At 40.0% G+C, this 5,361-nt stretch overlaps 1 long non-coding RNA gene across 2 annotated transcripts; it reads right to left on the reverse strand.

Annotated features, from left to right (window-relative positions):
- Positions 1–377: 377 nt before the first annotated feature.
- LOC137196537 (uncharacterized) lies at positions 378–4,409 on the reverse strand. 2 transcript variants are annotated; one of them, XR_010931249.1, is made up of 5 exons: positions 3,815–4,409; positions 3,532–3,689; positions 2,786–2,842; positions 2,025–2,097; positions 378–1,018 (listed from the first exon to the last, which is right to left on the reverse strand). It is a non-coding gene; the product is annotated as an uncharacterized lncRNA (long non-coding RNA). The 2 variants fall into 2 exon arrangements; XR_010931250.1 differs by lacking the exon at positions 378–1,018 and adding an exon at positions 1,088–1,473.
- Between the last annotated feature and the right edge of the window lie 952 nt (positions 4,410–5,361).

Below are 5,361 nucleotides of genomic sequence, written 5' to 3' on the forward strand. Positions count from 1 at the left end.
TACACACAGGTACATCATAGTAGCATCAGGACACAAAGATGGGGGTTAAGGTTGAATCCTGGAGATGGATGTGGTGTCTTCAGCTGTAATTTGTGGCCTTTAAAACAAAAACATAAATAGTGCAGTCTGAAGCAACTCGTGTTAAATTCTTACTCAGTGTTTATTGTGAATCTTGGCCACAAATGGACTATCAGCTGCTTTTTTTGATTCACAGATCATCCAGGATCAACAAGGACAGCGTGTATGACGATGCAGTTTCTGAGTTGTTGACTTGATGAGTAGTTTCAGGTTCAAATATCAGTTACAGCATCTGGTTAATCTTACTAGTAAGTGTAGTTTAATAAAAGGACAATCGGGTCATTTCAAGAAAGAACGACCAGCCGTTGTATTAATTGATGATTGTTATAATTGGCTGCAACAGTTTCTTGCTGCTTAAAGCCAGAAGGATCAGCTGCTACATTAGCTTGGTGTTGTTGAAATTTGATGATGCCTCTTTAGTGCGGGGATATATTTAAGCCTTTAAAACCTTTCAGCAGAACACTTATAGTAGAGACATTGAAAGAAGTGGTCCAATTGGTCCCGAGGCTGAGCAGTGCAGGTGAATTAATGCTTTTGGGTATTTTGCCTTTATTGGACGGTATGACAGCTGAGTGACAGGAAACACGGATACAGAGAGAGAGAGAGAGAGAGAGAGAGAGAGAGAGAGAGAGAGAGAGAGAGGCATGTCATGCATCAAAAGCCCCACGCCAGATTCAATCCAGAGGTGTTGTGGCTACATGGTCTGTGCCTGACAGCTGGCCCTCTATAGCCTTCAGAGGGGATTTTACATGCTGAATGCTCTAACGCAGAGTACTGAACATCGATACCGTGTAACTGTTAAGCTGAAACCCAGTGAGATGTGAACAGCAGGCGGTGGGCTGAGGTAATGATCTGCCCTCAGAAGGGGAATTAAGTATGTGTGTGTGTTGTGGGTGTGTATGCACACTTTACAGTTGATGATGAGTGATAATGAGTTAACCTTTGGACAAATAAAAAAGTAAAATATCCCATTTAGAATTCTAATGTAAAAGCACACCTCACCCAGTTTGGTACATCTCATATCATACATGACTTTTAGTTTGACTGTAAAAAGTCTAAGAATAACAATTCTTTGTAATATAAAGTTACATAACTCAAAAAAACAGCTTTTGTATCTCCGCTCTCCTTTTCTCTTCTTGCTGTTTTTCTTTTCAATCAAGTTGCCAGCAGTTTTGCCAGCTGTGCTTGCACCCCATCAAAAAGTACTTAATTTTAAAGGCTGACAGTTTAATGTCAGGAACCAGAAGTGGGACAAGGTTCTTTAAGAACAAAAGAAGAAAATTCCAAAAACAGTTCTGAGTTCAAGGGATTGCTCCTGCAGTTACACAGGTCCTTGTGGTTGGACCTTCTGTACTATCGGCAAGGCTGAAAGAGAGAATCGATGTCGGGTTCGGCCTAAAAACAGCAGAATGTTATTTCTTCTTTTCTACACATATGAAACACATCAAAAACCTTTTTCTTTTTGCAGATTGAAAAGTCTCCTCATAACTGGAATATACTTGAAAAAACAGAACTGCAAGTCTTAATATAATTCCTCTCCACATCAGGTGTTGATTTGCTTCTGGCAGGTACTTCTGTTAAGTCTGTAATCTGCAGATATGTCAGAAAGGTAGGTAATGCCTTTTCTCCCCTTTAAAAGTGATATTTTTTTGTTCTTTTTTTCGCCCATGGATGCACCTCCAGCTGGAGGGCCCGTATCCCTTTTAATCCTCCACAGGTTATGTGAAGAAGTGCACATTAAATTTAAACTTTATGGAAATTATTCTTGTCAACACAACCTAGAATTATGGATAATTATCTATCTGCTGTAAGAGATTCTGAAACAACAGTGAAATAAGAGGTCCACGACAGTAAATGAGAGCCCGTTTTAACAGAGGAAACTGCAGACTGACACACAGCAGATTAAGATATTACAGAGAATCACTGGAATGCTAATGTTTACTCACCCAGGGGAGAACAGAGACACTTTGAGAAGCCAATATGAATTTTTCTGCTTTTATGTTTGTATCAGCTTCCCTCCTGAGGAAAAAGAGCGCAGTTGTCACAAATCTGCGTGTGTGTGTCTGAGTGTGCATTTCTTTGTGTGTATGTTTTTTCTCAAGAATGATTGTGATTTTCCGTATGTGACAAAACACCGTGGTGTTCTCCGAACAAATTACAGAATTACAATTAAGTGTTGTGTGTGTGTGTGTGTTCATATGTTAAGCAGGGTGCAACTGCTTATTTGCTCTGCATCAACTCCCCCCTCCCTCCCGCTCTCTGTCTTAGATTTAGCTTTGTTTGCTACACAGTAAATATTAGTTTTTACAGCCAAAGGTGGCTTATGGTTTTTATAATGCCATGTTGTAAAATTGTTTGACAGGATTGTGGATCAATAGCAGTAACTCAAACCTTACTTCAACAGGCAGAGGAGTAAAAGATGCTTAAAAATCACTTTCTAGCATGTTCTGTGTATGAAACAACTTCACTCCCAATGGAGAGGTAACTTTTCATAGTAATTATGTTACTTTACTTATTCTAAATGGGAAATGGTCTCTTTTATCCTTTATTATACTGTAATAACTTGTAAGAATACTTTCAAGTCATCCACCAACGCGATACAAAATATAAACAAAGAGACAAAACAAAAAAAAATCATATGCTGAAACTACTAACTGTGATAAACTAAAACAGACTCTACAGTCAGTCTGTTTATGATATCCATTACCTGAATCAGCAAAGCATCCCCAAGGCTCTAGTGCCTACTGTGTTTGTGTTCCACTGTCTGAAAACAAAAGACAAACAATTAATAATTTATGAACTTAAAAAACTTGTATGAATAAGGAGCAGAATGAATTTGTCATTTCTTGTCAAAATTATAAAACAGAACATAGAAAGGTGTCCTCAGGTACAGCTAATCAGACTCTTCACTGCAATTTGAGCAACAGAAAACAGTCACTGATTGGTTGATTGACAAATGATTGTGATATTGGTGACAGATTTCTGAAATTAGAAGAGTACTCCATCAATTTAGCACCGCACTCCTATACCATTATCAGATGCAGCAGAACCGGATGTTGTCGTTTTTACTCCATTCATTCTTCTTCCTTGTCAAAACCTGGCGCCTACGTTACCCACAACACAACTCCATCGCCAACAGTTCAGTTGGAGATCTGGTAACCTCACGTCTTCCTAATTTTGCAACACTGGATTTTTTTGTCATTTTCAAACTTCTAAGTCTTCAGACCCAACCCACTATCATTCTAAGACAAGATGCAAGTCTTTGATCTGCTTTTAACACAATCCAGCCTGAGCTGCTTGGAGAGAAGCTCCTGAGGATGCAGGTAGATGCCTCCATAACCTCCTGAGTCACTGACTATCTGACCGACAGACCACAGTTTGTGCAGCTGAGCAGATGTGTCTTTGAACAGGTGGTTAGTAGCACAGGAGCACTGCAGGGGACCGTCCTCTCACCTTTCCCCTTGAACACCTCTGACTTTCAGTACAACTCAGAGTCCTGTCATCTGCAGAAGTTTTCAGATGACACTGTGGTTGTGGGGTGACTCAGCAGTGAGCAGGAGGCAGAGAACAGAGATGCGGTGCACTACTTGGTGTGGTCTGGTGTGGTGCTTCTGAATGTGGCCAAGACAAAGGAGATGGTTGTGGATTTTAGGAGGACCAGGGCTAGGATAAACACCACTGACATTGTTTAGAGGGGGTGGAGGTGGAGGTGGAGGAGGGATAAATGAATCAATACGTGTGCAATGAAAGTAGTTCATCTGTCTCAGCAGCAGCAGGTGTGTGCGGCTCTGAAGGCTGGGCAGAGGCGGCTGTATCTGGTGTGTCTGCATGGATGGCAGATAATACACTTATTACACTTATTCTCACCTCATGTTCACACAAGCTTCACACATGAACACAGGTCATTATTTAATCTTTAATAAGGAATTTACTTGAATCAACTGACTGAGACAAATGGAGTGTGTAGACAATTATGGTTGTACAAATGAGGTGGCTGTTAAATGAGATGACACTTAAAGTTGTGCATATGTTTGTATTCATGTATTCACACACCGGAGAAAAGTGACAAGGTGGAATCTATTGTGCTCTTATCATCATCAGAAGAAGATGATGGAGCCAACTGTTGACATATTTCTTGAAACAGGAACAAGTTGATTAATTAGATTGTATATAGCATTACATGTAGTATTTACATTAGGTTATTTACCATCTGGAATGTCTAAATGAACATGTTGCACTCACTCATCTGAACAAATACACACATCTGTAGATGTACTTGGGCCTTCACCAGTTGTGACAGATGGTGATTGTACATATTTTAAAAGTGTATGTTAAATAATATAAAAGACAATGTGATTAGCCAATAAAGCTAGCTAACTTAGCTTACATCAATGTTAGATGCTGGTTTTATGCTAGCTAGCTATCCTAGAGGGCTAACATTAGCTAGCACTTTCCAATATAGTCTACTTACATTGCATAAGTGCATTCACACTGAGAAGTATGGAAAAATGCAGTGCACTGTGAATCCCCGGATGGTGAACTCAAAAAGTTGAGTGTGGACATATGGACATTTCTCGCCCTCAATGGTCGCCATCTTGGCTACGTAGAGGAAGGGGAGGGACCACATTTCAATCTGGAAATGGCGGCCGAGGATGTTGTAACTAACATGAACATTGCTGCATTACATGTTATACATGTGTTTTTTAGCACTAAGCACCACTATACTGTTGTCAGATATAAGCCATCAGTATGTTTATTGGGTTAATTTAGCAGTCTGTAATTATTTGGTAGCGTGAATGATAACACGAATGCTAATGCTAATTTGCGATCGTCATTTCCGTTAAGCGCACAACAGCCGTGCTTGATTTGAGACAACGCTACCCTGTCGAAATTCGCGCACTACACCAGTGAGTACATAGTGTACACAGTGTACTACATGAAAGTGTACTAACAGAAGTATGTGATTTAAGACACAGCTCTAGTGAAAGCAGCTAACATTAGCTAGCCAGCTAACTACATTAGGAGCTAGCTAGCTACATAACAAACATAACAAAACTTAAGAAAATACATACTTTTATGTTTGGCCTGCTTCTTCTTTTTTTGTTTTTTTGACCTGCACCCCCTGATGGCTTTTTTCTTTTCATCTTGAAATGCGTTCCTCTGGCTCTTCCAGTCCTCACACACTCCACTCGCTCAGCCCTGAGCCTTCGTTTGAAGTGAGGAAGTGAGGAGTTGTAAACAAGGCTGCAAGTATCTATCTATCTATCTATCTATCTATCTGTC

Source organism: Thunnus thynnus, chromosome 14 (genome assembly GCF_963924715.1).
Source record: "Thunnus thynnus chromosome 14, fThuThy2.1, whole genome shotgun sequence".
Lineage (NCBI taxonomy): Eukaryota > Metazoa > Chordata > Actinopteri > Scombriformes > Scombridae > Thunnus > Thunnus thynnus.